Here is a 10,190-nt window from a genome sequence, read left to right on the forward strand (position 1 = left end):
ATGTGACAGGGACTGTGCTCCCTCTGCCTCCCGCTTCTAAGACTATTAACCAAACACCCCAACAATTGCAGGACTCTGTCTTCCATGTTCCAACTTCCCCAACTTCTCTTCCGAGCATCCAGAGCAAGAGAGCAGGAGGGAGATTTCTATGGGCTAGAGAGCCAGAGAGCATCTCTGTTCCAGAAGCTTGGAACATCTACTCTCCCAGTCCACACTTCGTAATAAAGGATTTACATTTATATTAGAAATCAAAATAAAAAGGGGGAAAAACTATTATTTTGGTAATTTTATTTATCTTAAACAGTTAACAAGAATGATGCAAAAGCACTAGAGGCAGATCAAGCTTTTGGGCCCAGAGACATCTTGGGGTGCAGCCTTCCCTGGATGTTGCAGTCCCCCCTCAACCCCGTTCCGTGAAGGCATCCTCTTTCCTCCCACAGGCTCACACGGAGTGAGCGCGGCTGTCCTCTCTGCACCGTGACTGAGGGTCCTGCACGCCGTCTCCAGGTGGGGATGGCCAGGCTGTTCCACAACTGATGAGATTTAGGAGCTCCGGTCCTGCTGCAGGAACTCCCCAGGGATTTGCCACCAGGTCCTAGCGCCTCCTAGAGGTAGCGGTAAAATAAGCCATCTGACCACAGAAGGAGCAAGCCAAGCATCACTGGCCTTTCATTCCCTGCTTCAGCTCACCTGCTGCTTCTGGGGAAGCTACTTAGAGGCACACAGGAAGCAGTCTGGAGACAAGGCCAGATTCCAACCCGAGTCGGCCTCTCCCTCCTGGAAGGGAGATGACTGCACAGGCCAGCCTTAGACACGGTTTCGTCTGACCCTCCTGTCACAAATGAGGACCCTGGGTGGAGGAGAGAAGCAACTTGCTCAGGCCTCCTGGTTGTATGTGGGAAAAGCCTGGACTAGAAGCAGATCAGCTGGCACTTCCGGCAGAAGGCCTCTGCATTTTCTACCGCACCAGCCAGAGCAAGGAGAGCATAGCATGCCTTGACCCCTACCCCCAAAGGGATGCTATACCCCGCTGCTTGCGGGTTCCCTCTCTTCTAACATTTCCTCTCCATTACTCACTTCCAGGCCTTCAAGGTCTAACCTCAGGTGACCACAACCCACCTGGCCCACAAACCCCTCTGCCCACCAGGACTACACAGTATCATGCCCAAGGGTACTTCTCCCTACAGGATTTTAGGGTCCAACGCAAGTGCCTTAAGTCTTTGCCTCACAAGGGGTTTCCTCTCTACCTCATCAACTCACTGCTGAGTGAGAGGGGCAATCTCTTTCCTCCATCTTGGGGTCGTGTTCCAGGCACCAAGTACCCAAGGGTCACAAGGACCCCTGAGAGTCTCTGTACAAATATATGCCAGTCCAGCCTAGACCCGCCAGAGTCATCAGGTAAGTAAGAGAGACCCCCACAGGGGAACAAGTAAAACAGAGTTATAATAATCCATGCCCAAAAGATGACATATGCAAAATAATAATGTCTACTATTTAGGCCATATGAATAGAAATGAGGATTACTATGCTTTTGCTGACAGAAACTTTGTTCTCCACAATATGATTTGAGGTGTAAATAACCAGGGAGAAAAAGATAGTGCAGTTTCCACTTACACAACCATACAAATAAATGACTGACAACAGAACCCTGCAGAGGGCTGTTTGTGACAAAGCTAAAAGCAGAAATAATAGATCTCAGTGGTACCTCAGGGGGTGGGCAGAGGGGGCTAGTGGTGAGGGGGTGGGGCAGGCACAAAGGCTAAGCAGCTTTGAGGTCTGTCAGAAGCTCAGAAGCCCAGCCCCAAAGAGGATAAAGCAGTCATGGCAGCTTATTCCATCAGGGGTGGGCTTGCTGACAGGGACCTCAATCTACAGGTCACCTAGACAGGGCTTCTGTAAGAGACAGGCTCCCAGCCAGGGTGGGGATAGGCCTTGGAAGCAGGACGTGCCAGCGAGACAGACCAGGATTACGCTGGGCAGTCACAGGGAGGATTCAGTCTCCAGGATCAAAGCCACAGTCCAGGCTCCTAAACCCCTTTGCCCACTGGCTCCAAGCCCTGTCTCCTCTAATAGTAACATCAGCTTGAGGTCAGACTTGGCAAACTTTGTTCCCAGGCAGTCCCCAGCTCCCACAATGAGACCTCATCTCTCCCCGCCTCTGAGGCCTCCGCATTCAGGTACCACCTCTCTCAGCTTTTACACTCTGGAATAAACATTGAGAAGTTGCCTGTGGGGACGTGAGAAGGGAAAAGGGCTGAGATAGGCAGGGCCAGCTGGTCTGGCCTGGGCTCCACCTGTTTCAGAACACAGCATTCTAGGACAAGTCTGTTAAGAGTGTGTCCATACCTGTTGTCAGACTCCTGAGGCTGACACTTCAGTTAGCCAGGCCTTGGGGATGCCAGCTCCTCCCTCAGCCCCTACTGCAGACCCTCAGTCACGCCCAAGCCTGCTCTACTTTAAGCCACTTTAATCCGGCATCAACGTGCTTTCTCAAGAAACGCTATAAAATTCAGCCTTCGGTGTCCACTTGGTGTTGGGTTGACTTTTAGAGTATAGTTTTTCCATTCAGACTGACCTAGATGAGGGTCCCATTAAGCAAATTCCTTTACCTCTCTGAGCACCAGTTTCTCGAAATGAGAAAACAAACTGGCCTTACTGCATTGCTGTGAAGATTGACTAAAACGATGGTTTTAAAGTGCCACAGTGTCTACCACATTTGTTCAGTGAATATCAGTTCCCTTCTTCGCTCTCCGCATCAATCCACAGGTTCTACTTTTCCCGTGCTAACTCTCAGGAGCCATCATCCAATCATCCACTCATCTAGTCAGCCATCTATCCATCCATCCATCCATCCATCCATCCATCCATCCATTATTTATTTTACATCATTTATTGAGTACCTTCTATTTACAAACTGCTGCAACTTGTCCACAGAATTAGAGAAATATATAACTTATAAGCAGAATTATCAAGACCAGGATATAAATAACTTGGCAGAAATTGAGAAGTGTCATAAGGGAGGTACAGAGAAAATGTTGGGAGATTAAATACTCCCAGGCCTCTCTTCAAACTCCAATAGAAGAAAATTGCCAGGATTACATTTTATTTGATAAAGCATTTCTTTCTCTAATGGAAACCACCAGGTCCCTTTTTTCTCTTTTCCACAAGGAAGAAACCTCAGATTCTAATTATCCTAACCTGGGCTTTGTCTCACCTTCCATTTTCCTGTGTTTAGCTCTTAGTTGCTCCACTGAGGACCATGTACAGAGCCCAGATTTTTTCCAAGGTTTTAATTGGACTGTTTATGAGGGATTTTGAAGCCAACAAAATGAGCTAAATGAGGAGATGATGTACACATTAAGACAGCTGCCCCCGGCCAGACCTGTGTGCCCGTGAGTCAGTAAAGTGAGAGCTTCGCAGCGTCAATAGCCAGCCTCCAGCTCCTTAAAGACCTCTCCTTACCCCCATGAGTCCTGCCCACACTTAGGTTGACCCTCAGTAGAGTTAGGGAAAAAAATATCTCCCTGTGAAAAATGCTTGATAAACAGCATGGAACCACATTTCTCAAAAAATGCAAACGGAAAGTCTCACCAATTTTGTTGCCACAGTGAGAAACAAGAACCCATCAACGTGATGAATGAAACTGCATAGTCTCCCCAGGCTGCTACTTACCCTGCAGGAGGAGTCTGACTGCAGGATTCCTACAAAGACATTGCCAAGGAAATGTTGCCTGTGCTGCAGACGGTTGAGTTGCTTGGTGCTGTGGATCTAGAGACAGAAGAACCAGCTCTGTCACTTTCCAGCCCTGTGAGTTTGGGCAAGCCCTTCAGCTCTCTGAATCTCCATTTACTAGTCTGTAAGTGGGGAAATCGCCCGCCTTGCCCACATGAACCAGCTTGTTTGATTGTGACTTTGCTCTCTCTGGGAGCACAGGTGGAGCGAGGCATGGTGGGAAGCCAGTCCTTCTATCACTCCTTAGCTCAGTGACCTTGGTGGGGAAAGTGACTTCCCTTTCCTGAGCCTCCATGTCCGTGTCTGTATAGATTACAGGTTTGTTCTGAGCATTAAGTGAGATCATGTGTGCAGAAGCATGGTGCAAAGCAGATGCTCACTGGTTTTTGTTCCCTCCTCCTAGAGCTTCACTATCTACAAGCAGCAGAGCTCCCCTGGGCCCAGGACTAGAGGCACAGGGTCTCCCTGGATCCCCAAGCTAAGATCAAACAGGTATTGTTTGCTGCCCACCTCCTTGACTAACACCTCTGATATCTCAGGCTCATTTCCACTTGAGAACCAATTCAGGCTCAGGAGCTTCTGCCTTCTAGAAAATAATTACCCCAAACCCTTTCTCATTTCACTACACCAACAGCCACAAATTCATGCTCCAACTCAGCATGCCTTTACAGGACTTCAGAATTATTGTCCCGACTCTGGCTTTTCTGAGTTTAGAGATTTTAGTTCTTTGTGCACAAAGAGATACTCTTCTTCCTAAAGGTCATTGCCAGCAGATACAGGGCTCTGTGGGACTTAGAACAAGGTGCCCCTCTGAGCACCTTGCCCAGGCCAGGGCACATGGTGGAGGAAAGGCTGGATTGTAGCCCACTCAGCAAGTAGCTGGCTGCCAGGTACAGAAACACCACATCCCTACTCCCGTTCTTTCAACTTCCTCCTTCTCCTCCCCATCATCGCCATCATCATCACCATCCCTATCATCACCAGCACCATGATAGCCGCAGCTGACACTTCCTGAGGTCTTGCTAGGAGCCAGAGACCGTGCTCAGTGTTCCCCATGCTGTATTTCTTCTAATCCTCATAAGTCTCCTATAAAGAAGTATGAGGACAGGTGCCGTTTTCCTCAGCCCAGCACCCCTTACTCACTTCTTTGGATCACAGTACTCCCCATTTCCTGGGGGAACCTCTCTTCCCCTATTCCGCATGGTTCTGGCATGGCTTCCCTGGTGGTTTTTGCCTCGAGTCAAAGTAATTGGAACCCCTCCTGGGACTTTATATGTGGACACTGAAGAGAGAGGCCCTCTTCCCTCTAGACTGAGAATTGTAAGGATTTGACCCTATTGCCATCTCTTGGTGGCCATGCCCCCCGTCACATGAAGGAACCCTAGGACAAGGCAGATACTCACACAGGCCGGAGTGAGAGATGGAGAGAGGGAAGGCTAGGCAAGGCCACGCCATCACTGGTCCAGGTTCCGGACCACGTGAGCCTGAGATCAGCATCCTCTACCCCAGACAGCTCTTTTTGTATAAGTTAGTATGGGTTGGCTTTCTCCCACTTGAAAGAAAAATTCTTATTATTAGTAGATAGATAGGTAAATTAGATAGATTATATTATTACCCTCATTTTACAAATGTGAAAAATGAAGTTAAGCATCTGAAGTCCAGAGTCAGGGCAGAGACCGTTGCACGACTGTGTTTCTTTCTGCTCGAGTGTCCAGTGTGGCCTTATGCTGGATGCTGTACACATAGACTAGTGTAGAAGTGGTTATTCTTCTCTTAGAAGTAACGATTTAGAAAATAAGTTGATCGCATGTTACTGACATAATCCCACTCAACAAATCCATGTAAGCAATGCCATAGTTTGGATCTACATGCTGCTGCAAAACAATCGCATCGGAGTTGCCTCACATCAGTGGATGTCCTTGGTGCATTTGGAATTTGAATTTACAGAAGCATGAATCTCAAGTGTCTCTTTTGAGGCCCATTTAGGAGTTGGTTGTCATGGGTTTTCGTTCTGGCTCACTCAGTATATGAATTGTCTAGGGACCCTTTGGTCACAAGCAACAGAAGCCAAAAGGGAATTGGCAGCATTGGTGACTGGGTAACCCCAGGACCCCAATTAACGTGACCAGCTCACTTTCATACTCTCCCCCACTCATAACTAGTAGCTCTCCCCTCTCTGTATGTTGACTCAGTTTCTTCTCTGCTGATGGGCTCCCTGCGATGACTGGGTGGGGCGGAGGAAGGTAAAGGGTGGTGAGGGGCCTGCCCACAGACAGCCCCAGGCAGGCAACAACCCAATTTAACAATCTTGGAGGAAGGAGAGCATATAAACTCTGGTGGCACAGCCTGGCTCATTGACCCACCTCTGTGGCTGGGACAACAGGCCCTGTGACTGGCAGCCACTTCAGATCTGCATAGAGGGGTTTCACCAAGAAATGTGGGGAGGGGATGGTGAACGGACAAAACATTAGATATCACCTCACTGTCAGTGTGGACTAGAATTTGCAGAAGGCTTAGTGGAGGTAAAGTAATTAAAGTGGGGGCCAGCCAAAGGCAGGCATGGGGAAGGACTGAAGCCAGGACAGGAAGAGGCCAGCCCACTCAGTGAAAGTCAGGAAGCAGCTGCGCCTAGACATAACTGGAAGATCAGATTTCTTTTGGGTGAGAAAGAACTGGTGTCAGATCACTCGAAGTGGTCAGGGTGTCCCAGGAACTGGTCCTTAGGCTTGATGGGGCCGTGATGGCAGAGATCTGGAAGCCCCAGAAGAGGAACCGGAGGAAGTAAAAGCTCCGTGAGGAGTGAAAGCAACTCTCAGCTTCAGGCCAAGGAGATCGGGCCTTTCGTTATGTGGCTGCTGAGCTGTCAGGGCCCAGGTGGGAGGTACAAGAGAATGCCTTTAAAGGGCCAAGTGTCCAGGGCTCTCAGGGGGTGGTGCCCTCTCTTGAATTGTCACCTGGGTCCTCTGGTGACCACAGAATCTGAGCAGGAGTCACCATGAGACTAGCTCTGAGGAAGTCTATGTTGTCTTCATGAGCTCACTAAGTGTCCCTAGCCAGGTAGATGGAATTGCTCACTAACCCACAAGAGACTCCCTCACCACCCTTTACCTTCCTCCGCCCCACCCAGTCATCGCAGGGAGCCCATCAGCAGAGAACAAACTGAGTCAACATACAGAGAGGGGAGAGCTACTAGGTATGAGTGGGGGAGAGTATGAAAGTGAGCTGGTCACGTTAATTGGGGTCCTGGGGTTACCCAGTCACCAATGCTGCCAATTCCCTTTTGGCTTCTGTTGCTTGTGACCAAAGGGTCCCTAGACAATTCATATACTGAGTGAGCCAGAACGAAGCTTGAAGCTTGTGAGGCTAGGTGAAGTAAACAGGAGTCTCCTTCACATCAGGAGGAACCAAGAAGCAGACATGGATTCCTTCCAAGAGGTCTGAAAGATGTTTTTAAGAGAGCCTCAATATCAAAAGTCAGAAGCAGAAACGGCACCAAAACACCCTATGAGGTGACCCTGAGGGTCTGTCAGCAGGATTCTGGGAAGGAAGGAATTTGGCCAATGACCATTTAAGTCCTGAGCTGGTCATTCTTCCTCCAGTGACGTGTCCTTGAAGCACGATTTCTTCTCCAAAAGTAGTATGATACTTACAGCGCTGCCCTTTAGAATATGACACAACTCCCTAGAAAAAAGAAACTTCTTCCTTCCAGCTCCTTTATTTCCTGGCTTGTCAGTTCTCACACCAAGGAAAAAACTAGTGGGAGAGGGGATGAGAGGAAAGGATCATCCGAATAAGTATTATGGTCTTTCTAAAGTCTATAAACAAGGTGCAAGTTCAGTAATTACACTTAGATCCGGGGCTCAGAAAATCAGTTCAGGTTCATTATTTCCAGCTAAGTTAACCAATTCCAAGAGGAAGGGAGGAGAGAAACAACTCCTGAATACATTCAAATTTATTACCCATTTCTATTTTATTTAACGGCTCTGTGTGATGAGGCTCTTCCTGGAAATCAGTATTTGAGAAGCTCCACGGCCAGAGTAGGTGCCTGAGGGTCAGGAGGCCCACTCTCCAGGCCAGCTTTGCCCTGAGACATGAGCAGGTCACTCACCCTCTGCATTCTGGCTTCAAGACTCTACGAGTTTATTCTGTGAAGGGTCATTTTGTTCCAGTCACGCCAATGTTCCAGTGTTCCACTACCCTTCATAATAGCCCAGAGGGAAAAATATATACAATGGGGCATATCAGAGTCCCTACTCAAAGGTGTCAATCCAGGTTCACGGGGAGCTGACACTCTGTCACAGTGTTTGCTGAGAACATACTCCATGTCTACCGTGCTAGGAACTGTGGGCAAAACAGATCAAGCCTTGAATTCAGTGGAAACTGATCACAAAACAGTGGGGTCCAAAGAAGTTAATTATGAGAGAAAGAGAAGGAAAGAACAGTTTTTATGCTTTGAGGGGAAAGAAATATTAAAGACTAGATGGGGCTACGAAGACAGTGGGTAGAAAAGGAAACATCGTCATCCCAAAGCATTTACTAAGCACCAAAAATTAAAAATCCCTCACCATTCCCAAAAGAGTTTTCGAAATGCATTTTGGTCAATTGCCCTTATGAGGTAGGGAGGACTGCTAAATGGCTCCATTTCCCAGGGTCCCTCAGTGTAGCTATGTGACTCAGTTCTGGGTAAGAGGATACAAATGGAAGCAATGTGTACCACTTTCATGTTCTCTTAGAGGCAGGAAAGAGCATCCTTGCATGTTCCTCCTTCCCGCTGCCTAAAATGCAGATGCATTGGTTGGAGCCCCAATAGCTGTTTTGGGCCATGAGGAAATCCTGGGTAAAGAAACCATACACAGTAGAGAAGCAAGCTCAAAGGACCCAGGGTCCCCAGTGCTCATGGAGCTACCTTACGTAGACCTCTTACCTCCAGATTTCTTTCACATGAGGGAAAAATAACTTCTACGTAATCTACCCACATATGAGGATCTTAGGCAAGTCACTTAGCTTCTCTACACCCTAGTTTCCTTATCTGTAAAACAGAGTAACAATAATAGTATCTACCTAATAGGTTGTTGAGAATAAACTGAGTGCCAGACACAAAGCACAATAAAGGTATTGGCTATTATTGTCTTATTTAAGCTACTATTTTTTTAACGATTTTATTGGAATATTATTTACATACCAGTTTGCCCATTTAAAGGGTACAATTCAGTGGGTTCTAGCATATTTACCAGGTTTTGCAATTATCACCATAATCTAATTTTAGAACATTTTTATTATCCACCCAAAAAGCTCTGTTCCCATCAGCAGTCACTCCCTATTTCCCCCTTTCTCTTCTCCAGCCTGTGGTATGGTTTTTTTTTTTCTTAATAGTAAATTCTCTTTAATCACAAATGAAAATATTTTGTGATAGTAGGTACTCTTTGCTTTAAGATAGATTTTCCCTGTCGATTTAGATTGTCTCCAGGTAGGACCTTATATTATACAGTAATGTGAACACAATTGACATGTGTTTGTTGGATTTTTCTTTGGGGATGAACATGCAAAGTAAATAAATGTATTTAAATATACGTTTAGAAAGTTTTCTTCCTCTGTGTTCATTTTCAATTTAATATTGATTTTTATCAAAGTAATAAACATAATTTTAAAAAATCTAATTATAGTATCATGTGGTTTATAATAAAAAGCAGCAGCCCTTCTCAATGCTGCCGTGTCCACGGTCCCAGAGGTAGCCACTTTCAGCTCTCAGAATCCTCCAGCATTTACTTAAAATAACATGCTTATACTGCTATTTCCTAATTTCTAATTTTAGACATTATCTCACAGAAAGTGGCAGATTTAGTCTTATACCCTTCCCTAGCCCAATATACATAGTTGTTTTTTACTATCTTTCTTAAATCGCTTGTTGGTGTTTAAATTATTATAACTAAATGAATAAAAAATCACAGCTGAGGTGGGCAGTATCCCATCGTATTTACTTTTTCTTTTTTAGGTGAGGCGACCCTTGGTTGACCTCACAGATTGCAAGGACCTTGTCAGTTTACAATCCCTTCTTTAATTTTTTTTTTCACCTACAGCACCTGGTCTTCCTAGGTGGTCTCCCATCCAAGTACTAACCAGTCCCGACCCTGCTTAGCTTCCAAGATCAGATGGGATTGGGCTTGTTCAAGGTAGCATGGCCGTAAACAATATTTACTTTTTAAAAATAACATTTGCTGTTCCTGGAGTTAATCCCGCCCCCCACCCCCGTTTTCCCCAATTCCTGTTTCTTTATAGGTTTTATTAACTCGACTCCAAACTCCTCCACTACATTCAAACACAGCAGGTCCTTTCGTTCTTTTCTCCTTGTGTCCATCCTTCCAGGGGGTCCTGCCCTCCCGCTGGTTGCTGTCTAGATTTGTTTCAAGCCACTGTTTTTCAATCTTGAAGGTTACTTCAGTCATAGCCAGTTCTGGAAG

General features: G+C 46.5%; 1 pseudogene; it reads right to left on the reverse strand.

Moving 5' to 3' along the window:
• Positions 1-9,800: 9,800 nt before the first annotated feature.
• On the reverse strand, positions 9,801-9,919 carry LOC120622286 (uncharacterized; annotated as a pseudogene).
• Between the last annotated feature and the right edge of the window lie 271 nt (positions 9,920-10,190).

Source organism: Pteropus medius, unplaced genomic scaffold (assembly GCF_902729225.1).
Source record: "Pteropus medius unplaced genomic scaffold, Ma_sr-lr_union100, whole genome shotgun sequence".
NCBI classification, from domain to species: Eukaryota; Metazoa; Chordata; class Mammalia; order Chiroptera; family Pteropodidae; genus Pteropus; species Pteropus medius.